The sequence below is a fragment of the Carcharodon carcharias genome, chromosome 16, assembly GCF_017639515.1.
Source record: "Carcharodon carcharias isolate sCarCar2 chromosome 16, sCarCar2.pri, whole genome shotgun sequence".
Taxonomy (NCBI): Eukaryota; Metazoa; Chordata; class Chondrichthyes; order Lamniformes; family Lamnidae; genus Carcharodon; species Carcharodon carcharias.
The window spans coordinates 7,126,611-7,153,778 of record NC_054482.1 but is presented as its reverse complement, the minus strand read 5'-3'; positions in this window follow the sequence as shown (position 1 = coordinate 7,153,778).

Genomic DNA, 27,168 nt, shown 5'->3' with positions numbered 1-27,168 from the left:
CAATTCGCCCCATGAAAATGGTTTTTGCCTTCGCGCCAAATTAAGTTACCCCGCCCACCATGCTTCCTGCTGCTGGCAGCACTGGAAGATCCTGCCCGATATCTCCTAGATATCAAGGCAGCGTTCAGTTGAGGCTGGCACCAAATGACCAAGCAATACGACTGGAGCTCACAGGGAAAGCCATCCAGCAGTTGGGGTCATGTCCAGCCCAAAATAAAACAGCTGCATTCAGGACATACTGCAGGAGTTTCTCAGGGAAGAGTCCTTGGTCCAACCATCTTCAGCTACTTCATCAATGAGCTTGCCCCAGGATAAGGTGAGGAGTGGGGCTGTTTGCTGGTGATCCTACTATAATTCAGCTCCAGCCAGGCATCAGATCCAATCGCATTTTAACCCAGGCCTGAGTGGACAGGCCACTATGGTTTCTCTGCTAGATGCCCTCCACTGGCAGGAGCAGGAGCAAGAGCAGTCATCCGGGTCCCACGTGGAAAGCCATGACTTCCCCACAGACTCCTGTAATCCCATCATGTGAGATCTTCCTGGAACCCTTTCTTCCTGTCTTACAGACAAGCTGGAGAGCCTCTGATTGGTCCCACCTAGGTGCACAAAACTTCTTTTCCCACCCTCTGGCCAGATGCTACTTTCTGCCTGTTTGCCAGGCAGTTGATCAATGGATGAAGATGAGGCCCAGGGGTTAAAATACCCCGAAGCTGAAACCCTGACTGTGCAAAACCCACTGGAGTTAAAGCTGAGTCTATCGCACTAATACAAGGCCAAGGACTTAATCACATTCCAAATGATTCAGTTACAAATGTTAGCAGGCCGCATTCTCTACTCCTGACCTGATGAACAGCTGCAGTTCCAACTATTTCCAGTTGTAAGTTGGAAAACCACAACTCAATGATTCTCTGTTTTGCATTCCCACAGTTTGAGTTTCCAGATCTTGTGGGAACACACAGTGAGGGAACACCCCCAGGATATACAGTTCATTCAGAGACTGAAGAAAGCATGAAAGTCCAAAGTTGATCCACTATTTATATAACTTATGATTTGTCACAGTGTCCTGCTTTGAGGTTTCCTTGTGCCCTGTCAGACTGTGAGCCATTTTGTATTCAGATCGGGGTGAGATTGCAGCCCTAACTAGTCAGAGAAAAACACCATGAATAAACAGGCCCACTCCCTGCCCACATCCTGTTGACTGTCCCACCCTCCTATTAATCAATGTTGAAAGGGCTTGCCCTCCATCAAATTCGTCTTCTCTGTGTGGTAAAACAGAGTTCCAACAAGATTTATTTTTAAAGCACATGTGCATGCAAGGTATAGCTTATGTAGAGAGTGTTAGGAGAGATGCAATAAATAGCTTGGTTGAGCTGTCAGGCAAAATTAAGTCTTCCTAAAAGTGTCATTGAGGATGGGACATTAATAGCAGGCCAATGGAGCCTGTCTGATGATGTCTATTCTCTGCTGCAAATCTGACTTCTAGGTTCTACACTCATAGTTTCATAAAAGGGCTTTGAGATATTGACAGTTGCATATGTGAGGCTAACTATACTGGTTTGTCATGGATTTGATTATGTCCATCCATCTATATGAATATCTATCTGGGTATAACATATAAAAATGTATAGTTCCTCCCTGCTACACTTAGTTCCTGTGTTCTGATTTTCTTACTAATTCTTTTATATTATTTTAAATTATGAAGATGTACTTAATATAATACAAACTGTCCAGTGTCTGATGTTAGGTGTAGCCTTCGCTTCTCTCTGGCTGTATGGTCTACTCTCATCCCTATTTCTTATGTTCTTAACAGCTTCAAATATTTTATTTGAGTTATTTAAGAGTTACCCCTCCAATATTCCTGGAAAGAGATCGAATGAGAAGAAGAAGAGGGGAAAGAATAGCGGTGGGGGGTGTGCGGATGTCAAAGGAGGAGGGGATGGAGATGATCAATGAAAAAGAAAAGCAATAATCTGAAACGTAATTGACCTAAGGGACTGCTCAGGAACAATTAGCCTCTAACTGACCCAGGATGGCACAGTAATTAGACTTTGTGCATTTAAAGAGATATTAAACTGCACAAAGCTGCAGTTTCATAGCAGTATAATTCATTGTGTCCATTGTGTAGAGCTCCTTGTAAAACAGCATTATCTTGCAACCTAACATAAGTGTCACCACATGAGATTGTGGAATAATTAGAAGTACCATGTTCTTAATGAACCCCCTCCAAAGAGTGTTAGAAACCTTCTCATGGATTAACACTTCCTCAATTTCAATCAGAATTCTTATCACTTTTATGTTTAACCCATGAATATGTTGCTTTATTCGATCTACTGTCATTTGACAGGAGCTGATGTGGAAACAATAGGATATAAATTTAACTTGGATGATAATGAATGAGCAGCTTGTTTTAAACACCTGCCTAATTTTCTTTTTCAGAGAAGCAAATAGAAAAGAATGTCAGGTAGAGTGTGAAACAGGCACCGGTTCATGATCGGCTGTTTTGTGATCACCAACGCAGACGAATTTACACTCCAGTGATTTCAGGTGGTTTGATAACACTGCTTTGAATCGTTGGTGACAAAATCTCAATGTTCCCATGCACATTTGGCAAAAGCCTCCATCATTTAAGATCAGCGCCTCTCATTATTAATGCTACATTCGATTGGAATGAGGTGACTGTTTACAGCCATTAGATCACTGGCTACAGTGATGGCCATGTATGTGAGAATACACGTGGAGGAACCTGTGCATTGAATAGTGCAATGCTGTCCACATGACCTGTGCCCCTGGCAAATGACAGCAGGTATGGATCAAGCTGGGGAAATTATGTCGATATTTAGTGATTAATAGATATCTTTTATTTGGGCACTTTAAATAAAGTTCTTGATAAACTGGCAATTACAAATAATATAAATATTAATAGACGCTACAAACAGCAAATTATATATAAGCACAGCAAAAGGGTAAACCATAGCTTGCTTGGTGACTTTTGCTTCTCTGGCGACTAGGTTTGGTCCTTGAAAGAACAGGGGGTGCAACCATCCAGATTTGCGGTAGCGGGTGGATAAAACAACCTTTCACCTGCCGGCCACGATGGCGGGTTTTCACGCGGTATTGTCCCAACCCGCCACATTATTTATGCACTCCCGGGAAACATACCGTTTCCAGGGTGGGCGGGCTCTCATTTGCCAGGCCATCATCACCCCACTGCTGCATCTCACGCCATGCGCCATATTGAAAGTCCGGCCACAAGCACACATCTCGGTGCTTCCAGACCACCAGTGCCGCACGGAAGACATGACCCTGAAACTGAAGAAGAGTGCAGCCCCCCAGGTTCAACAACTTGCCTCTCAAGCGCAGTTAGGATGCCGTGGAGGCCCCGTTGGGATGTGCCCTGCCCCAGCTCTGCCCGCAGGATGGGCAGCAACGCCACTAACCCAGATTGGGAGGCGTTGGCAATGGTGGTCAGTGCCAACGCCCTTCAAAAGAGGACATCCACCCAGTGCTGCAAGAGGATGAATGATCTCCTCCGTTCCGCCAGGGTAAGTCACTCTTCTCATCACTCTCAACTCACACACTCACAAACCCATCGCACACCCACAAGGCCCTCACTCATGGTCAGTGTAAGGGACATCACCATTCACTCTCTCACACTCTCTCACACACACCGTCATTGTCCTCATCCCATCCATGGGACCACTCACCACCCATACAGGCCCGGCCTACTTATCATCTGGTCTGACAGATGTGCTGTTTACACTTTCTCCGTCTCTGTTTATGCAGGACAAGCTGGCACACAACAAGAGATAGAAATTGCAGATTGGTGGCGGAATGCTTCAAAGTCCTCATGGACTTTGAAAACAGAGCCATCCAGCTGGCCGGCGATGACCGGGACTGGTCCTGTGCTGACAGTGAGGTTGGTGCTGCTCTACCAAGTGAGGATCCAGCAGTGCAACATCCATCAGACACAATGCTGTGAATGATGTGTCCTGTTTCACAGGCCACTGCCAAGCACTAATTATCTCCACGTGCTTTCCCAGGCACATCTGGGAAACAGCTGATGGAGTCCATACCCAGGGCCTCCAATCATGCCCTAAAGAAACTTCTGAAGAGGAATCTGGAGGCACCCTCCCTGAAGTCCTGTTACAGCGCTCACCCACACCCTCCACCAGTGCAGGGACACACACCTCAGTGGGGCCTAGCTTTAGAAGAGCCTCGGGATCACAATCTCGTGAGCACATCGCACTTTCTGTTCCACAGCAGGTGGAGGCAGGGACTTCCCAGGTCCCCGGCACTCGGAGGATTGCTGGAGGCCAGAACATTGCTGAGTCTGAATGAGATGACGAGCCTCTGGACTCACAATTGCTGGAGCTGCAAAGGCAAGTCAGGAACATCAGGAAGGGATGTCCGCTGCACTCCTCAGGTTGCAAGGCACGATGGAGGAGTCCATCCATCTTCAGTCTGAGGTGATAGCGCCGGATGCCAATGCGCCAAGGTCAACGGCATGGAGGCCTTGGTCCAGGACTTCACTCGTGCACTGCTGCTCAGGCTCAACTCTATCGCTACTGCCATTGTTGGCCTCCAACAGTGTGTATGAGAGACGGATGTGGGATAGCTCGATCTCACTCCAGCTATCCCTCCTCCTCAAGGAGTCAGCCTAAGGCCCCAGGCACCCATAGAGAGGAGGATCACAGGTGCACACTCCAGGCCCATCCGTCCAGGTGAATCCGAGAGTGTCCAGCCCATCCGACTCCCCTCTTCCTGTGGCCTCAGCAGCTCCAGCTCCACAGGCCATGGAGGGTGCCACCACCACACAGCAGGATCCCATAAGCAGCCCGAGTCCCTCCAAGTTTCGGCCCTCCAGAAGATGCCCAGCGAGGTCATCACAGGCAGGGCGCAGCGGTCAGCAGGCTGCCCCCACTTCTGCTGCATATGTTCGGGGAGCACCAAGACATATCGGCAGGGTTAGGAAAGTTAGGTAAAAGTAGCTGCACAGCCCGTGAACGGGTGTTAATCACTTGTACATAATGTTCACTATTGTCCATAAACCCCCAAGAGTGTCTCCCTGCCTATGGCTCCTTGTTCTGATAAGCAGTGTGAGACCTTTCTGCACATGTAGCTCCTCCATTCCTTCTCAGCCAGCTCATCTCCCCATTGGAGAGCCAGCTTGTCAAGGGCACAGCAGACGACGATGATGCTGTGTGACACCCTCTGTGGACTATATTGCAGGGCTCCACCAGACGGGTCCAGGCACCAGAACCTCATTTTTAGCATCCCGATGGTCTGCTCCACCAAGTTGCGAGTTGCAGCATGAGCCTCGCTATACCTTCACTCTGCTGCAGTCTGAGGCTGCTGCACGGGTGTAATCAGACACGTCCTCTGTGGGTAGCCCTTGTCTCCGAGGAACCAATCCTGCAGCCGCTGAGAATGCCTGACTCCTGCTCTCTGTGATCAGGATCATATCACGAAGACACAGCCATGAAACTTTAAAAGCACCTGATCCTTTGTCCATCTTCAGCACCTGAACCCTTCAGGAGCGCAGGATACTGGTCACAGATGCTGAAGAGATGGGGGCCAGTCCCACCTTAAAGGCACTGAGAGCACCCAGAGAGAATGACAGAGCTCTGTGACACCTGCCCACTACATTCTGGCAGCAATGTCGAGCACCGCCGAGGTGCAGGCATCAGTAACGTGTCAGGGAGTGTGAGGCTGGACCATCACTTTGGTCTGAAGGCTGCACAGACACAGGGAAGAGGCCCTGGACTGAGACACCTGCCTTCATCTTGTGCAGAAAGGTTTCACATCTGAGTGACAAGAACACTGCTCATGACTCCAGGGGTTTGTGACCGGCTAAAGGAGTCATGGACACTCCCTGGAAACCGTGCGTGTGCCTGTAGGATGTGTTTCCGGTAGTCGCACACCAGCTGCTCGTTCAGCAAACGGAAATCCTTGCGGTTGATGTAGTTGATCATGTGTTGTGACGGAGACCTGAGTGCAGTCAATCGCACCCTGAACCTGTGGGAAACCCAAGATCTGGGCAAAATCAATCGTTCTTGCATCCTGTCTCTCCTGGTCCCAGGTGAAATGCACAAAGCTGTGTGCCCTCACAAAGATGGCATCCGTGACTTCATAGATGCATTTGGGGGTGGAGGCTTGTGTTATCCCACAGAGGTCACCTGTGGAGCCCTGAAAGGAGCCATTGGCATAGAAATTGAGCCCCATGGTCACTTCCATGGCCACTGGCAGTGGATGCCCTCCAAGTCCCCATGGCACCAAATCCTGCAATAGCTGGCAAATGTGACCGACCAGTTCCCTAGACATGCTCAGTCTTCAGCAACACTGGTTCTCGGTCATCTGCAGGAATGAAAGGCAGTGTCTATAGGCCCTGGGTCTAGCTAGGCGCTGACCAGTGATGGCTCGCTGTGGCTCTTGAGCAGTGTGTGTGTGGGAACCTCAGCCGCCCCTTCTTCCTGAGGTTGCTGCTCCTGTCTCTGTGCAGCCAGGAGCCTCAGTCGCTCTCTCCTCCATGTTCTTCGTGCTCTGTAGGCTATCAGGCATTAGGAACCTGACCCCAACCATATCAACGCGGCTGCGCTTGAATTGTCCGAGTTGCAGAGGAACCCTCACTTTATACAGGTTTCCCTAATGTGTGGCCACTTCCCTCACCCACCAAACACCCCCCACCCCGAATGCTTGTGAATGATATTCAATGGTTGCCCTTGTCCCCCAACCTCCAGTCATGCAACGGCAGGGCTGCCTTTAATCCCGACCCCCCAACTCCCATGAAGCTTGAAGTCCAACAGGGGACCCTGGCGAGCGCTGCACAGTGTCACTGTGTACCCACCTCCGAGTTCCCCTCAAAGTGCAGGCTGCCAAGTGGATGCCTCTTAGGTGCTGTTGTGAAACACGTTGGCGTGCTTTCCTGCCCACGTGGATGAATGATCCAGGGGTGGTGTGGGGGGAGGGTAATGATATGCTGATGTATTACAATGATGTGCCCAATGTCCGATGGTGGGAAACACGGCCTGTTGTCAGTGGGCTGAGTGGTCGATCGCGAACTGGTTTCCCGGCATCGTGAAACCCGATCGCGCCATATTGTCCGCTCACGCCACTGATCACGTCCAACGCCAGCGGGCACGGAAAATTCCACCCAGGGACTGGGATTCAGTTCAGGGCGCTGATTTTTTTCCCTGATTTCCCCTGATTGTTCTGCTCCCTGTTCTTTCCATTCTCACCAAATGTGAGAACTTACTTTTCATAAATGATATTCCATAGTAAACAAAAAAATAAGTCAAGTCTCCTCACCCATGATGCACCCCATTCAAGAAGACACCAGCGCTGGATGTACTGGGACTCTCTATTAACTGGGAGTTTTTGCAACACCTTTAACATGGTAAAACCAAGAGGCAATTATCAAACAAAATTCGACAAGCCAGCCACATAAGGAGATACTAGGTCCGGTGAGCAAAATCTTGGTCAAAAAAGTGACCAAGAGATGTCTTTAAGGAGGAGAGAGTTACTGAGGTGCTAAGGGTTTAGGGCCTTTGATTTAGTAGAACAGGGAATAGCTTTCATCAGTCAGGCCCATTTCTCCAGGGGCAGGATTTCGGTCTTTGGGCAGGCGCGATGGGCATGCCCAGGTGCTCTGCAAAACAGTCCCCCGCCCGCGATCGGCCCCCGACCGCGATTTCAAGCTGGCTGGGGTGGGGGTGGGGCGGGCACTGACGTCTGCGCGGGTGCAGGGGGAGTGCGCACTGAAAGCTTCCTAAAGGCAGAGAGCTGCCTCAGGGAGCTGAAGCATCTTAAGCCAATAAATAAAGTTTTTTAAAAATCCAGAAAAAATGTGCACACAGTGTGCTCACCTTAACATGGGTATTTGAAAAATTCTGCCCAAAGGTCTTTATTATTTTAAATGTAGTTACGGGAACCTCATTCTGCCGGCGGACGAGTTGTCCTAAAGAATCCAAAGGCCGATTTGCCTATCCTACCAACCGTAAGGTTGGATAGGCAGTGAAAAGTAGCACTTAATTAATACTTTAGTGGCATTAATAGACCTCTTAATTGCCAGTGGGTGCCCTACCGACTCCTGCGCGTTACCTCCCAGCCAAAATATCGCGCAAGTGCGTGATGATGCCAGGATGCCCGCCCAACGTTATCGGATGCCATTTTATGCCCGATTGGGTGAGACGCGTGCCCCAGAACACAATGCCAGCTGCTGCTGCAGGGATGCGTAGGGATGGGCACTTTTGGCTTTGAGTGAATGTCTGGAAAGGTCCATGGTTCACAACTGTTTCACGTTAAAAGAATGTCACAGTAGAATCTATGAGCAAGTCTCTTAATCGCAAAGCTGTGCTTATTCATTGCAGTGGAGATACACTTGAGAACAGCTCATCATTTTTTCCAGAGCTAGAGATGCCGAACGTATGAAATTAACTCCAGAGGACAGAACGTTTCAAACCCCATGGAAACTTTAAGTCTTTGATTTGGGCCCATGTCTAATGTTTGTGTGGACTCAACCCACGTTGCTAAGAAAACAAGACCACAAATTGGATTAATCCTCTCAATTTTTATCAGTTTATAAGAATTCCCTCTTCCTTCTGGCTGATCCCTCTGCACATCATGATGGATTCCCCAATTTCCCGCCATGAGATTGGAAAACTTTGTCAGGAGCAAAAACTGGGCAGATGGGGTGGCTAGGTAGTGGGGGAGGGAGGAAGCACTTTTTCAAAATTGCATTAAAGGCAAAGTACTTCAACAATTATACGGCTTGACATTTAACTGCTATATAGAAGGTACATTTACCACAATCCAGCTCCTCTCTTTCCTGTGGCTCATCCTTCTTTGCCAGTATTTAGTTTGAATGCTAGGATTACTTTTTCAAAACTTCTGTCATTTTGCAATCAAAAGAACAGCTCAAATGATCTCTAACCCTGTCCCCCCACCTGCCCCCCCCCCCCCCCCCCCCCCCCCCCCCACAAAAAAATGCATTAAAACATTGGGGCAAAAACCTGCTAACAGTTACAAAAACAAATGCTCAGTCTGTATAAAAAAAAAATGGACTGACTGACTAAAACATCAAGCTGGAAACACCCTGACTAAACCGAATCTGACGATGCCGCTCTTGAGGCAGTCACCATTGGCTGCACGATAGTTTGGCTGGACCTCTGACTGATTTGGACTGTATGGGGCCTGCTATACCCCTCTACCAAACACCAGGGCTGATATTAGAAGTTAGCACTTTGCTATGCTTGAATCCTGTGCCATTTGTTTGATGGTTTGGACACAAAAATCACAGCATCACAGTATGACAGCATCTTTACAGCATACAAGGAGACCATTCGGCCCATCGCATCTGCACTGGCTCTCTGACAGAGCATTCCACCTAGTCCCACTGCCCTGCCTTATCCCCAAAACCTTGCACACCATCTCTTTTCAGGTACTAATCCAATTCCCTTTTGAATACCTTCATCAAACCTGCCTCCACCACCCTCTCAGGAATTTTGTTCTATACTCCAACCACCCTCTGGGTGAAAAAAAAATTCCTCACATCATATTTATTCCTTTTACCAATTATTTTGAATCTGTGACCTCTGGCTTTTGATGTTCTCTTGAGTGGGAACAGTTTCTCACTATTTACCTTGTCTAAACCCCTTAGGATCTTGAATATCTCTATCAAGTCTCCTCTCAGCCTTCTTTTCTCCAAGAAAAGCAGTCCCAATCTCTACAATCTATCCTCATAACCACAGTTTTTAATCCCTGGAATCATTCTTGTGAATCTCCTCTGTACTTTCTCAATGCCTTCATATCCTTCCTCAAATATAGTACCCAGAACTGATGCAGTACTCCAGATGAGGCCTAACTAGTGTCTTATACAAGTTCAACATGACCTCCTTACTCTTGAACTCAATGCCCCTATTAATAAACCTAAGATACTATATGCTTTATTAACTGATCTCTCAACATGCCCTGCCACCTTCAATACCTATATACGTATACACTGAGGTCCCTCTGTTTCTGCAGCTCCTTTAGAGGCTCTCCCTTTATTTTATACTACCTCACAATATCTTTCCTGCCAAAATGAATCACCTCACACTTCTCTGCATTGAACTGCATCTGCCACTTGCCTGCCCAATCCACTAACATGTCTATGTCCTTTTGAAGTTCAAGACTATCCCCATCACAGTTGACAACATTTCCAATCTTGGTATCGTCTGCAAATTTTGAAACCGTGCCCTGCACACCACAGACTAGGTCATTAAGGAACACTGAGGAACTCCACTACAAACCTTCCTCCAATCTGTAAAACAGCCATTTATAACTAGTCTCGTTTTCCTGTCATTCAGTGAATTTCTTATCCAAATGCCTACTTTTCCTTTTATTCCAAGACATGGAATTTTGCTCACAAGTCTGTTGTGTGGCACTGTATCAAATGCCTTTTGAAAATCCATATACACCACATTAACAGCGTCTCCTTTATCAACCTTTTCTGATACATATCTTGCTGCCATTTACTATTCACGAAAAAAAAATTATCTTTAAAGCTTTGCAAAGCAAACCTCAGTAAGCTGAAGGAAAGGAAGATGTTGCTGTTCCCTCTGACTTCATGTAGCCAACAACTACTGCGTCTGGTACTTGTAAATCCAGTCTCTATGTAACAATTACAACCAACTTTCTGCACATGATTTGCAAAACAAGATTTGCAATATAACTCATCCGTCTCCCTGATTGCCGTCAGTTGCTATATAGGTTCCGGCTGCTCATGTCACCAACTTAATTGTGCTGTTAAATGTGTTTCCATTACAGTTTGCATTTTGATTCAGTAACAAAGGTTTCAAACAATGGCCTTTTTTGATTGACCCAGATTTGGGGTCATGACTTGAAAACGTGTTCATTTCCAACTTCTCTCAATTCCCAGTGGGCTTTGTTAAGATATGGAGCAATTGGTCAGATCTGAACATTCCCTTTGAATTGGCCAACCTGCTCACTTGTACTGTTCTGCGTGCCATGAACTGCAGTTAACTATTGAATTGTCATATGCTCCACCCAAGTCGAAAACCTAATACCATCTGACAGTCAGATGGTTGTTGGCTCACTGCCTCTGGGTGGCAGTAATCCCCTTAATTTAACTCTCCACGATCAACTCTTCTCCAGTCTGGGGAATCTAAAGTTTGCACAGAAGCAGCTTGGAATTGCCTAACAACATCTGATTTTGATTTTAAAGAGGTTTGTGCAAAAGAAGGGGGAGTCAGCTGACCTGCAAAGAATCCAAGTTGGAAATAGTCTCAGCTGCAACCACTGTCTAGTAACGCTATTCTTCGGTGATCACTTTGAACCTCAAAATCAACTGAAATATGACATTTGAGAGACAATAGGGTTGCTATTCTGGTCCAAGTGTGGGCTGTAGGATACAGCTGCGGTGGGGGTTACTCCTCCCAGTTTGGAAGAGGGTTGGCCCAGGCTGAACTGGCAATGGCAGCTAAGCCCCAGGCTCTGGAGTAAACCTCTCTGTCTCTTTGCCTCTCATTTTTTTAAACTTTGATCAAGCATTTGGCCATCTGGTCTGATATCTCATTCTGTCGCTCGGTGTCAACATTTTGTTCCTGTGAAGCGCACTGGGGCATTTTACTACAAGTTATCATTGTCAGCATGGGCCCAAAGCAAAGACTTTAATCATCCCAGTATGCTGCTAGTCCAAACTGGGCCTCTCTGTGAGAACTCACCCCAAAGAATCCTCCAGAATGTGGCTGAGCTGTTTTGTGGGATGGCCCTTGCACTTTTTAGAGAACTAAAGTGCTGTCTAATGTGTATATGGTTGTGCTGTATGATACCTCAGGTAGTTGCTTGCACTTCATTGCGTTTGTGCTTGGCAGCTGAATGTAGGTCATGTTGAAGGAGTCGTGAGGAATGGCTCCCAATGGCAGGCTTGGTTTCTGGGGTTAACTGTGCACTTTTCTTTGTGGGTCAAAAGTAGGAGGTACAATGGGTGACCTTAAAATAACAACATTATGGCATCTACCAGGATAGCAAGCCTTCAATCGCACAACGTATGAGCTCACACTGATGATGGGCAAGTGTTTCCTACTTATGAACGCACAACTATTGTGCGCAGGATGACATAGGGTCATACAGATACCATCAATGCCACCTTGAACATCGGAGTGTGGGAGGAGGGCCACACTGTTAATTAAAAGAGGTGCAGTGGGCTCTCAGGCAGTTACCAGTTGATCATGGTGGAAGCGGAAAAGCCACTACAGGACTGGCGAAGAATGCAAACCGTACATGTGTGCATTTCAGACTGGCTGATGTTGTTGGTGCCCCAAGTGGTAACCTGGAATGAGCCTGAGGCATAAAAGGTGAGGGAAAAGTGACTATGGAAACTTGTGGCAGTGCAGTGCCCATGGGGAGCTTGGTTAAAGCTCCTATTTCAGCAAGGCATACAGATCTATAACAGCGGTTGCTGGTAAAGCTTAGTCCATGAGGACAGAGCTCCTCAGGAAAATCAATGTCAGCCTCCTTCAATCTGTGTATGTGGAATGGCTTGTGATGAGAGTTCTCCCCTGATGCAAACCTATCTGCCTGACATCCTTCCGAGACACTTCTTCTTCATCCAGGAAGCAAATAAAGAGCGAATCCCATTGTCACACCCATGGTTCTGAAAAAGATTTTAAAATTGGCAGTGCCAAATCTATTTGCACAAAATCTTTCAAAAGCTCAACCACAACGACAGGCACGTAGACGGCACAGCTAATGCAGAAAAAAGCAGCAAGGCCCAACTCAGTCCTTTTTCTCCTTTCGATTGGGGCCTTTCTTGCATTTGAAATGACGTCAGTGCTTCAGACAATTCTGAAGCACAATAAAATATAAGAAATGGAGCAACAAAAATGAAACTATCTGGGTATTTGAGCCTTCACTGGGCCATACACCAGGGCAACATGTTTCCTCGGTTTGATCAGCTGCCCTTGAGGTTCAGGGACCTCATTTGTATATCGAGAGGTACACATAGAATAGACAGCCAAAACCTACATTGGACAGATGTGGAGCTTGAAGTTTAAACATTTCAGACTAATCCAAACTTTTTTTTTTAAAACCTGAAAGATGAATTTGCTTGCAGAAACGAGGACTCCAGAGCTTGAGGGGAAATTGCAATCAGAGTGATACATCATAGCCTGTAAAGGTAAATCACAAGTACAGTATTAACAGCAGTTCGGCTCAGGTCTGAGATTCACTCAATTCTCCTGCTTGTACTGGAGCCAGTTGTCAGAGTTTGATAGACGTACTTGAATGCAGTTAAAGGGACATCGCAATTTAGTTTGGAAGGGGGAAGGAGTGCGGAGAGGGGAGGGAGCAAGGGATTCTTAAAAATCTATTCACAGGATGTTGGCTTCTCTGGCTGGGCCAGCATTTATTGCCCATCCCTTGTTGCCCTTGAGAAGACGGTGGTGAGCTGTCTACTTGAACCGCTGCAGTCCATGTAGTGAGAGTATGCCCACAGTACTGTTAGGAAGGGGGTTCCAAGATTTTGACCCAGCGACAGTGAAGGAACGGCGATATATTTCCAAGTCAGGATGGTGAATGACTTGGAGGGGAATTTTCAGGTGCTGGTGTTCCCATCTATCTGCTGCCCTTGTCCTTCTAGATGGTAGTGGTCATAGGTTTGGAAGGTGCTGTCGAAGGAGCCTTGGTAAATTCCTGCAGTGCATGTAGTAGATGGTACACACTTCTGCTAATGTGCATCGGTGGTGAAGAGAGTGTATGTTTGTGGATGAGGTGCCAATCAAGCGGGCTGCTTTGTCCTGGATGGTGTCAAGCTTCTTGAGTGTTGTTGGAGCTGCACTCATCCAGGCAAGTGGGGAGTATTCCATCACACTCCTGACTTGTGCCTTGTAGATGGTGGACAGGCTTTGGGGATTCAGGAGGTGAATTACCCACTGCAGGATTCCTAGTCTCTGACCTGTCCTTGTAGCCACAGTATTTATATGCCTAGTCGAGTTCAGTTTCTGTTCAATGGTAACCCCCAGGATGTTGATAGTGGGGGATTCAGTGATGGTAATGCCATTGAACATCAAGGGGCAATAGTTAGGTTCTCTCTTATTGGAGATGGTCATTGCCTGGCACTTGGGTGGCACCAGTGTGACTTGCCACTTGACAGCCCATGCCTGGATATTATCCAGATCTTGCTGTATTTGCACATGAACTGCTTCAGTGTAAGAGGAGTCGTGAACGGTGCTGAATGTTGTGCAATCATCAGCAAACATCCCCACTTCTGACCTTATGATGGAAGGAAGGTCATTGATGAAGCTGCTGAAGATGGTTGGGCCGAGGATATTACCCTGAGGAACTCCTGCAGTGATGTCCTGGAGATGAGATGATTGACCTCCAACAACCACAACCATCTTCCTTTGTGCTAGGTATGACACCAACCAGTGGACAGTTTTCCCCCTGATTCCCATTGACTCTAGTATTGCTAGGGCTCCTTGATGCCACACTCGGTCAAAAGTGGTCTTGATGTCAAGGGCAGTCACTCCCGCCTCATCTCAGAAGTTCAGCTCTTTTGTCCTTGTTTGAACCAAGGCTGTAATGAGGTCAGGAGCTGAGTGGCCCTGGCAGAACCCAAACTGGGTGTCAGTGAGCAGGTTATTGTTAAGCAAGTGCTGTTTGATAGCGCTGTTGATGACCCCTTCCATTATGTTACTGATGATTGAGAGTAGACTGATGGGGTGGTAATTGGCTGGGTTTGATTTGTCCTGCTATTTATGTACAGGACATGCCCGGGCAATTTTCCACATAGCCGGGTAGGTGTTGAGGACTTCCAACAGCTCTGCTTGATTATCCCCTGCCTTCTGTTAACTCTCCAGAATGAGTTGGAAGGCCAAATCCAGAGGTTTATCATCTGACTCGGACCTCACAGATGCCCCTTCCCTAGCAGTCCTCCGAGTGCCGGGGAGCTCGGCTGAACCTGCCTCCTCCTATTGTTGATGCACGGCCATGCAGTGACCTCCAGGTTGTGAACCCAAGCCTGCTCAAGATCTAGGTCCTGCCAAGGTGTGTGTCTCTGCACTGCTGGAGGGTGTGAGTAAGCACTGTGATGGGTCTTCCAGGCTGCTTATTTCCACTCTTCAATGGAGGAGATATCCTCATGGCTGGAGGTGAGGACATGGATGGCTGCTGAGGGTATAGGTCACTTGGCAGAGCCCCCTGTGAACCAAAGTAGAGATAATTAGCACTTGGCAACAGAGTCAAAAGCAGGAGAGTGAGCATTCACACTTTCGTTGAGAGAGGGTTGATGTGGCGTGGGATCCTCGGGTGGGTGTTCACTGCTGACGTCACCATCACCACAGGCAGGGTCCATGCCTCACCAGTCAGTGTGATGGCACACTCCTCAAAGTGAGTGAGGGCTGCTCCACCCCCGATGTGGGACCTGTCCCTGCCGATGTGAGCCAGCTCTTCTGTGTGGGAACAGATGCAGAGATTGTGAGCAGGACGCATAGCACCGCACGGAATGTTTGTGTGAGCGGCGCCATTGACGGGATGAAGATGTGAGCTTGAGGGCATATGAGCCTAATAGAGATGTGAGGGTGTGTGTGAGAGAGTTAGCAGTGTTGTCCCTTGAAGTGGGAGATCCCTGTGGATGTGTGATGGGATTGTGAGTGTTTGAGCTGAGAGTGATGAGAAGAGTAACTTACCTTGGCGCAACAGATGCGACCATTTATCCTGTAGTGGCACTGGGTGGCTGTCCTCTTTTGCAGGGCATTGGCACTGACAACCACTGCCAATGCCTCCCCTGCTAGATTGGTGATACCACTGCTCCTCCTGCAGCCAGAGTAGGAGTAGAGGACATCACAGCGGGCGTCCATGGCATCCAAAAGCTGCTCACCCTGGGGACTGCAGTCTTTTTGCTTTTCGGGGCCATGTCTTCCTTGCAGCAATCATGCTGGAAACCAAAAGGCCAATTGTAAGGTTGGACGGGCAGTGAAACATATGATTAAATTAATTGATTAAGGGCCTTAATAGGCCTCTTAATTGTCGGTGGGCGCGCTGCTGACTTCTGCACACACCCGCTGACCGAAATATCGTGCAACTGCACCATGATGTCAGTACGCACGCCCAACGTCATCGCGAACTAGTTTACGCCCAATTGGGTTGGGCGCGCACCCCCCTGCGGAATGTAAAATCCTGCCCCTGGAGTTTGTTTGAGTTCCTTTGGGAGAGGGGTCTGATTTTTTTCTTATTCCATTGCCCTCATGATTTTTTTTCAAGTCTTTTTTTGACTCTCACAGGAGGTTTCATGACCATACGAGGGCAGGTGGGAGATACTGTAGACCGTATCATGTCAGAATAGGACAGTCTTGACGGTGCAGGTTATCTACTGCTGTCCGTTTTCATGTGTGATATGTCATGTTTGCTAAGATCCTTAGCTCCCCTTAACTATTTCAACACCGTTCACTGTGAATATGTGTCTTCCATTTTCCCTTCTTATGTTCAGTACCTTGCATACTTTAGTATCAAATTTATCTGCCATTTTTCTGCCCGCTTATAGATTTTGTCCAATCCTTTCTGTAATTTTATGCCTCTCTACTTACCTGTTTTTATAATACCTGCATATTTGACTAGTTTGAGTTTCTAAATCGAAGTCCTTGATGTTAAATAGAAACAATCCCAATAATGAACTCTGGGCTACCCACTTAGTACCTCCTTCTGTCCTAAAATAACTGCTCTAAAAAGTTTTTTCTACCCTTCAACCAATTTCTTATCCAGGCCAAGGTTTTGTTCTGAACCCCACAAATTTGAACTTGACAGCCTTTCATGTGGTACCTTGTCAAGTGCCTTTCAGAAGTCTAGGTACAACACACAGGGCTCACTACAGAATTCACATGGTATAGTACTTCCTCAAAGAAACCAAGGAAGATGGCCAAGTAAAGCCTTCCCATTCAGAACTCACCAGGTAATCCTCAAATTTTCTTAGGATGAGAATTGAATTGAGAATAATAGTTTTGTAGTTGCTTGTTTTGTTACCTTTCCTGAATTGAGATGCTGTGTTGGCCTGTTTCCAAACTATTGTTACCTCAATGTGTCAAGGGACTCCCTCATAATGATTATATGTCCTTGAAAATCCCTTTCCTCGTTTCTCTTAGCATTCTGGGATAAAGAGTATCAATTTCTGCAGGTTCATTGTGTTTGAGCCCTTTCCAACTAACACAGACTTCCATCTCAAAAATATATATAGTCATTCATTTTGCCTGGGTTATTTCTGTTTGGGGAGGATATGCTGCTCAAATGTTCACTTGTGAGTACCTGGAGAGAGCAATCATTATGAATGTTCACTGTCCGCTGCTGATGCTCCCAGCCAGTTAGCATCTTCCATGGCTCACACTTCTTCACTGCTTATCCTCTTATTGCTGAAGAGTTGAAACTTCTTGTTAATTTTTTGCCTCCGTAGCAGGTCTCTCCTTATCCCACTGAACAGCCTTTTAACATTTTTCGGACTGTTATTACATTGATCCTATTCTGAGGCCCTTTTTCTACCTCTGAGATTTGCAGATGGCCATTGTTCCTCTTGATTTTACTTTTGTTTGGTTGTTAATTCATTTAGGATCATGCTTGTTTAGTCTTGAGTTTACTGATTCTAGGTGTGTATTCGCTGTCCTTTAAAGGTGTTCCATTTAACCTCCACTGAAGGATTCCAGAAAAAGCCTTCTCCAAACTGCTTGGTTAAGTTGCTAGCTCATTTCTTGGAAGTTTGTCTTTTTGTAAACTTACGTACCTGTTTTCTCATTTGGGCAAGTTGGAATCCCTCATCATATTGGATTTAATTATTCTGTGGTTGCTGTCCCCTAGGCACGACACTGTGCCCATTTTCTGTACAATACCCAGGCAATACAAAAGTACCAGGTCAAGGGAAGTACTGGTTTTGCTAACACACTGTATCATAAAGCAGCCACACATTATATTTACCAATTCTAACTCTGAACCACTTAGCTTTGCCCCATTTATATTTGATTGATTGAAGTCACCCAGCCTTCCTATCTCTTCATAGGGCAAACTATCTTCCTTCTCATTCTTACCTACTGGTGTGCATGCAACCTCATGGTGATACTTAGAACAGCACTGCATACACACAAATCAATAAATGTCTCTTGATCATGCGTTTTGCCATTTTATTTTAAAGGAAAGGTGATACCAAATGGATCTAAGTTCAGCCCAAGCGCAGATCTTATTTCCAAATAACCAATGTTTACTTAGTTTGAAATCAATTTAGATTTGGACTCCTGCCCTAGCATTGGTCCATAGTTTGTATATACAGTAGATACTTAGGTAGCAGATTAATGACCTTATCATCTTTTTTACATAGGTGTCATTCCATCTCACCCATTCTTGGCAAAGTAGGAGGTTAAACTGATCTACACTCCTCAGACATGAATTAGGACTTGTGCCAGTGTCAGTTTTGTCAATTAGTCTTGCTCTTATTTCCACATCCCGGATCCTCTGTAAAATTGTTCTGCCGTTAATTATATGCCTGTGGTGTGAGACAATGTGATGTTAATAAGATTGATGGAAGCTGGCATCACTCATATCCACTTTTCTGCTAGTCGTGCTCCTCTCCTTGAAGCTTTGCTGCCCAAAGTCACAACGACTGAACAAAGAATCCGACAAAAGTTAAATGGAAATATAAAATCACACGGAATTCTAAGAACTGAAAACTTATCCTCATCTCACAAGCCAGGCTGCTTCTGCACGTTGAAGTATGCATGTGACAGGAACAATAATAATAACATAATCAGTTGGAACAAAGTAACAACTGTTGGCATATTAAATCTGCAAACAGCACTCTGTCAGTTCATAGCTAACAGATGGGGACTCCAGTTTCGATAGTGGGGAAACATGTACCGTTTAAAGGGAGAGCAAACTTCCAGACATCAAATTTAGAATCTCTCATGTAAATCTGTTCCGAATTGTAGTTCAAAAGCATTTCAGATGCAGACAAGATGTAACTGATCTGGAAGGGCATGTAAAATGTTCTTTTTGTCCTGTCATCCTTCCTCATAATTAACTTATATATATATGCCAACTGGATGCAAAGGTTAACCATTTATTATAACCCTAGCTTTATGTCGGCTTCTGTTTTCTGTAATAACACTAAAAGGGTTGGCTGGGATCACCAGTCTTAGATTTGTAACTGTCGGTTAACGAAAGATTTGAGTAAATGTGACTGAGGTTGCTGGAGATTTCCTGATGTTGCGGATTATATAATATTGCGATGGTAGCTCAACCATGCCTAAAATGTTTGTCACTGACTGTCTTTCCTGTTGTGAGAAATACAAACAATGAATTATTCTCTCGTGTTCGCAAAGCACATTTTAAGTCAAAGGTCAATACTGATTGCAGAGATATACCATTTGCTACGTTTATGCTGTTGTGTCTGTTCAGATCGAGACATTTCTGGAAATCATTCAGAGAACAGCAGGACTGCACTGTGACAAAAGATATAACAATTAGGTCATTGTTAAATCTGATATATAAGTTGTGCCTCTACCTTTCTGTTTTTGGTATAAAAGATGATAAATTGTACTGTGAAAGAAGACTAACAAAAATATACTTTTTGTCTATATTTAATTTTTGATTTCTATTCTTTATCCAAAGCGTGGTGGAAATGTGGGACTCACTACCAGAAGGAGGAGCTGAGGCGAATAGCATAGGTACATGAAAAGGGGAGCATATGACATAGAAAGGAATAGAAGGATTATGCTGATGAGGCTAGATTATGCAGGGTTGAAGGAGGCTCATATGAAGCATAAATAATGGCAGGGACCTGTCAGGCTATATGGTTTTTTCCTGCACAATAACTTCATTATAACCCTATTTACTATTGTTTATGACTACATTCAAAACAGGTCGTGAGTAGGGATGGCTAGTTATTTTGCTGCAAATTGGAAGCAATTCTCATACAGCGTAGCAATCTAACATCAGTTACTTCACATGCTTTTCTCTTCAGAAGCACTTTGTGGCATCTTCCCTGCCAAAGGAATTTTTAAAATATATATTTAACTTACTCAGGTTGACACTTTGGTTAGAGTCAGGCTGAAGAATGTTGCTAATGTAAGTGGTGATTGGATTTGCTTTTTCCCAAGCAACCTTGACACAGCTGAAACACAAGAACACAAGAAACAGGAGCGGGAATAGACCACACGGCTCATCGAGCCTGCTCCACCGTTCAATACGATCATGGCTGATCTTGGGCTTCAACTCCATTTTCCCACCCGCTCCCCATATCCCTTGATTCTCTGAGGGACCAAAACTCTGGTCTATCTCAGTCTTAAATGTGTTCAACAATGTGTCCATAAACCTCTGGGGTAGAGAATATCAAAAATTCACAATCCTTTGAGTGATGTAATTTCTCCTCACCTCAGTCCTAAATGATCGGCCCCTTACACTGAGACTGTGCCCCCACATTTTAGGTTCACCAACCAGTGGAAACAATCTCTCAGAGTCTACGCTATCAAGCCCCTTCAGAATTTTGTAGGTTTCAATGAGATTGCCTCTCATTGTTCTCAACTCCAGAGAATAAAGACCCAACTTACTCAGCCTCTTAGGAGGAAAGAATTTCATAGGAAAGAATTGGCCTTGTGTTTTATTCACAGCAATATGTGGGACTTTGGAGATGGGGCAAAGTCATTGATCGACTGTTGTTTTCTTTGATGAACTGTTCGATGGACGTGGGAGTCTACAATTACAGATTATATCAGGTTTTATGGATGGGGTCAGTCTGCAGTCACCATCTGAGTTCTGTAGCCACAATATGAGGGTTAGCATCTGAAGGCTTTGTGTTCTTTAAGCGGAATAGCCAGACCAGCTTTCAAACGGCTGCCTATTCTATAAAGTGAGAAACAAGTCCGCAGTTTGAACTCCACAAGGCCAATTTTAACCCACCCAGCAGAAAGTGCATGGGCGGACAGTTAGAATGGCCTGTGTGACTTACCCTCACTGATCCGTCTGCCTTCTCGAGGATTGTAATCTTGAGCTGCTCATCTGAACAGGCCATAGAGATACTTGCCAGAAGACAGAATATGATTACATCACCAGGTCCCAACTGCAATTTTAGTTGAGGCTACAGCCAGAAGACATCAAGAAAGCTAAGACATTCAGTTTTTATTTTAGTTTCCTATTAGGCCAAAAAAAATCACGAGTGCTCCTCCAGGCACCACCAATAGTGGACTTCCTTCTCACCTCTTCGGACCACAAGGCCCATCCAATACCCCCCATCCCAAATACCTACTTGAGTCTAGGGACCATTCCTTCAGATACCTGGTGGCTGCCTTCCATCAACTGACATCCATCTCCTGCCAATCAGCTGGCTAGTGCTCCTCAGACTCGGACCATGAGACTGACAGAATCTCCCAGGCCCTGTGATGCAGCATGCTGAAGAGGTGGTCAATGTCTTATTAATTCACAAAGGGAGCCAGAAAGGCAGTCTAGAACCAGTAACACAGCGAGATCATCACACAGCAAAGAAGAAAGGAACCTTGCCTCTAAAAGAAAGTCATCTCTGGAAGTGAAAGGGGCTAATTTGTTTTAACTTACAAGATTATATTTCTTCTCTACAGAAGCTAGGCCACAATTTCGTATGAAAAACCCAGAAACTTTCAACTTCCATTCGTCTTCAAAGAACCAACACAGAGGATCTTCAGAACTGCAATGCTTTTCATCTTAAAGGACTGGTTAAGAACACATGAGTTGTTCCTTGTTACTTTGTTAGTAATCTAAGTGCATGTTTCATCTCTGGAAATCATCTTTTCTTATGTGTATGTGTGCTTGTGTGTTTGAGGGAGTGGGTTTTCTATTGCATTTACTTTTCGGATGCTGTGTAAACAAATGCTTATCCTTTCTTTTGATTTACACTTACCAGAAAGCCTGATTATATCTATTCTTTAAAGTTACCACACTCAAAACATTTAAAACACTCCTTCTCAAAATATATCTTGCGGTCAGCCGAAAGGTGAGAAATAAGGGAAAAGTTGTTCCACCATCTCTCCCCTTCCATAACACTATTAATTTTGTCCTGAATTATTGTTTCTAAAAGCTTCCTCTCCACCAAGGTGAAACTGACTGGCCTGTATTGCTGGGCATATTCATACACCCTTTGTTATAAAGGGTATAACAAGGAGAGAGTATACATCAGTTGTAAGATTTAATGGCTGTCATCAAGACTATGAGTGTACAAGGGCTGTGGGAATCACTCGTGCCCATTTCTTTGGGTGTAGGCAGCATGCCAACTTTGTGCTGCCTGCTAATTGGCATGATTACAATGTGCAGCCAGCACTAACTGCACTGTTGAGTGGCTGCACATCCCAGCAGATGGCCCTAAATGGGGAGATGCTAGCGGCACTTAAAGCTAGGCTGCGTTACTTAAAGGCAGCCTGCACCTCTTAAAGCAGAGGTGCATTGTGGCTGGAGCACACATTGGAGTCAATGTGGAACTCATTCTGACATGGAAAAAGACTGAATAATACACAACATGGCAGAGAGTGTGTTCCTAGTTTCTCAGCTGCTGCACTGGAGCCCTTGGTGGTAGTGGCAGTGGAAAGAAAGAGAGCACTGCTGTATGCAAGAGAATTAAAGACCCTCTTGACACATGCTTAGAAGACAGAGGGAGCAGGTAGCATTGTGGTCAATATCAGCAATCAAGCCCTGAGGATCTGGATGCAGTGCCACAAAAAAATCAACAATCTCACATGAGTGGTCAAGGTCAGTAAATGCAGCTTCAAATTCCATATCCCACCAACTGCACCACACGCCCCACACACTGCACAGCGCACCACACTCCCATCACTCACCAACCAACAATCTCTATCAATCAGGACTCTTAGCTAACATTCTTAACTACATCCCACCCTTCCATACTTAGCACAGCTGCAACCCACATCTTGCAGCTGGCACACATCATCGGCTATTCAACCATAGCAGCCACATCAACCAAACACATTGCATCACACTCACTGACAAGCTACCCTCTGTCTTTCAGGACAAGGTGAGGCACAATTGGAAGCAGCAGGAGCTAACAGGTTGGGGGTCAGGCAGGACAGCATGTTCTTATCCCATGGAGGAGACAGTGGTTGCCATCATTGGTGTGGCCATTGCTGAGACCCTGGCTAGTGGCAGGCTGAAACTATGGAGACTGATGGTATCCTCCTACCTAACCTGCTCCTCTCATCCTACTTCCCTCTCATCCCACAATCTCTAGTTACAAACTGCAGTTGATGTAAGCAAGTACCTCATTTCTTTTTATCCCTCTCTGTATCACAACCCTACCCTCGTGCCTTTGTCCTTTCGGATACCCAAGGACTGCTCCCAATCAGGTACTGATGAAAGAGCAATGGTAGAATAGCAAAAAGACACTCTTGATGAAAACACACCCATACTCGATTTCATATTGACAGGCATCAGCTCAGATATTGGCACTACTTGTAACTTAGAGAATAACATAAGGGAAGGCCTTGCATGTGGTGAAACATCGAGCACAGGTGCCCTGCAGTCAGGGCAGAGGGCAAGGATTAGGCAGGTGCCAGCTCCCTGGAAGGCAAGGTTGCAAGTGATTTCTGCTGCAGAGGACTCGGGTGGGCAACTCGATGAGGTGACTTACCGAAAAGATAAGCACATTGAAGTGTTTGGTGGGTCGGCAGGTCTGCCAGAAAGCCAGTGTTCAATTTCACAGAACATGAAGGAGTCCAGTGCGGAACATCGTGTGGAGCTTGGAGCCCATCCTTTCTGGCGTGGATGTGGCGACCAACTCCATTAGACCCAACCATGATGCAGAGCCTGATCACCATGCCAGTTTCCACTGTATCATAAGCAGAAGCCACCCAACATCTGAGTGCTACAGTGAAAGCTCAGACTTCTCACATGCAAGGTCAAGTTGCTGACGTTGTGGCTGCGTACGTTCCAAGGGTTTTGCAGGCTGTAACAGCAGCCTAGCTATCTGTCGTCCAACAGACCACCAGCATTGCTGGAGCACCCCCCCCAGGAGGGTGCCAGTGGCTCCATGAAGCCCTCAGCTGCTTTCCCCTCTGACAGCACTTTCTCTTCAAACCCTTCCGCTCTATCTGTATCTTTGCTGTTGCCCATCAGCGAGGCAGCCCACACTGCTGCCGCCCAGGCTGAGATGGTACAGTTCAAGACCAGGGGCGGAATATTCTTTCCCGGTTGGTGTCATACACCAAGGCCAGAAATCGGCTTCACAACGTAATGAAATCAGTTTGCGAAAGTCTGCTCTACCCGCCAATGGTGGGCCCCTTTCCCACTGCCACACATCAGGAACGCCATTTTAATGCATCTGTATCTAATTATAAGCCCTGGTCATGGGGATCATCCCCCCATGTCAAATTTACCATGCATGTCGGTGTGAAAACACATCGGTGCAGAACACGTCTTGACAAGTGTGACATGCAGTAAGTCCTGACGACTTACCCACCTGGACCTTGCTCAAATCGTTGACATCTGAGGAGCAGAAGATGCTGGAGCCCAACAGCAGTTAGATCCTAGAGGAACACGTGTATCACATGTTGGGTGGATTCTGATGGTCATAGCTCTGCCACAAAGCAGTTCATGTAAGGTGGAAGGTCAGCACTGGGTTCTGCTTCAGGACATCAGTATCTTGGCCATGGTCTGCTATGAATGATTATCAAGGTGTGGAGAAGTCGGTCTAGGTTTGCCTGGGAGAAGAAGGTGTAGCGGGGGTGGGAGAGCAACGTCTAGGCTTTACTGGGAGAGTTAGATGTGCCAGGGAGATGAGGCTGGGAGGAGGGGTACAATGGTGCTGAGTTTGGGGGGTGAGCTTGGGAGTGGGGGAACAAGGGTGGGGATGGGGTGGTTGGGGGGGGAGGGATGGCAGGGGGAGGATGGTGTAACGGGGGAGAATGCAGCAACTGAGGAGGTAGCTGTAAGGGGTTAGGAAGATGTAAGGGAAAGAGTTCGGGGGGGAAGGAGTGTGGAAGGGGGAAGGACTTTGGGGGGGGAGGAAGGAGCTCAGAGGGGTGAATGAAGGAGTTAGGAGGAGGAAGGAGTAAGAATGGAGGAAGGAGTCATGGAGGGATGTCCAGGTGAACGTGCAAGGGCGAGGTCTGTGGAGTCGACAACTGCCTCCTAGGGAGTGAAATGAGCATGGGCATGATAGGAGGGAATGGTCAGAATAGAGAGGGTACAGCGGGCTGGTAGGATGGGAGGGTGAGGGTGTGACAGTTGCAGAAGAAGGGACGGCAGGGATGTTTGGCGGTGCCTCGGAGGCAGACACCGATCCTGGGGGTGGGAAGGAGGAGGTCAGTGTGGATGGGGTGGGATTGCCGGGAAGATAGGGAACATGCACGTTCACCTGGATATCCCGGAAAGAAAAGGGTTCTGGCTGGTAGTGATGGTGGGCAGCTGGAAGGTGATTCCAGGGGGGGTCAACAGTGATGGGGGAAAGGGCATGAATGACTGGGGGTTGGGGAAAGGACAGGGGAGCTGAAGACATACTTTACAACAAAATCGAAAGTGAGCGGAGTGCCGGGGAGCTTGGCTGAACCATCCTCCCTCTGCTGCAGACACATGTTGATGTGGTGGGCACCAGATCGTGAACTCGGGCCTGCTCTAGACCTAGGTTCCACCGAGGTGTGTGTCCCTTTGCTGGTGGTGGGCGTGGGTAAGCGCCGTGTATGGGTCTTCCAGGCTGCTTATTTCTACCTCTTCAGTGGAGGAGGTGTCCTCTTGGCTGGAGGTCAGGGCCTGGTTGGAGCTGAGGGAATCTGTGGGTTGGCAGAGCTCCCTGTGAATCAAAGTAGAGATAATTAGCGCATGGCAGCGGTGAGAGAGGGATGATGTGGCGCTGGATCCTCACGACGGTGCCGCTAAACTCACCGTCACCCCAGGCACGGTCCATGTCCTTATCAGTTAGTACGATGGCACACACCTCAAAGTGAGTGAGGGGCCTAATGTGGGCCACTCCGTCCCCTGGTCTGGGACTTCTCCCTGCTGATGTGAGCAGGCATCTCTGCACAAAAACGGATGGAAAGAGTGTGAGCAGGACACATGGCACTGTGTGGAATGTTTGTGTGGTGAGCGGAGTCATGGACAGGATGAGGATGTGAGCTCCGGAGGATATGAGCCTGATGGAGGTGTGTGTTGTGTGTGTGAGAGAGTTAGTGGTGTTGTCCCTTGAGGTGTGAGATCCCTGTGAATGTGTGATGGGTTTGTGAGTGTGTGAGTTGAGAGTGATGAGAAGAGTGAATTACCCTGGCCGAACGGATGACACCATTCATCTGATGGCTGAAATCTTTGGCAGGGCACTGGTGCTGACCACTTCCGCCACTGCCTCCCATGATGGATTGGTAACATTGCTTGCTGGCCTTTTCCCAGAGCAGAGATAAAGGTCATCTTGCCAGGTTCCACTGTGTCCAGTGGGCACTTCTGGGAGGCGTTGCGAAATCTGGGGGCAGCATGTTTCTTCCCTTTGGCAGCCAATAGCCCCATATCCCTTGGAGAGTGCTAGCGCTTTGCAGGGGCGGCCTTTAAAATGGCACCCGGTTTACTGAAGGACTGAGGTGACTGCGGGGCAGGTGAATCAGAGGATGCCCTGCCAGCGACCCGGTGTGTTGCCCAGGAATGCATAATTAATGAGGTAGTAACGGGACGATATGCGCATCAAAACCCGCCATTGCGACCAGTGGGTAAAACGTCCTTTCTCCCGCCCGCTACTGCACTTTGTGCAAATCTGGGAATATTTCTGCCCCAGGTCTTCTAGGCCAAGAGCTGCTCAAGGTTGTCCTCCAAAGTCACCTGCTGTCTCCCCCTCTGACAGTCAGCAGCCATACTGCAGGCACTGGGGTAGCACTTGTTACGACCAGTCCCTGGGTGAGGCCCCCCCAGTTTGTTTTGATCCTGGATGAGGAGGGATGAACTGGCTCCCTTTCTTTATTCAACCCCCTCAGTTCGTTGCAACTAGGTTAACTAATCCCTTCCCTCATGGATACCTTTGCCCTGTCCGAATGTAATTATGTTTTAAAGGAGCCAAAGTAACCAGGCTGTCTTGAGTTGAAAGAAGAGCGAGTTTATTAGTTACTAAACGCGAGGAAAAATAATAAAAATGCAACACACATGCACACAGATTAGAAATGAGAGATTGAGTCCAAAAATAAAAGTTAA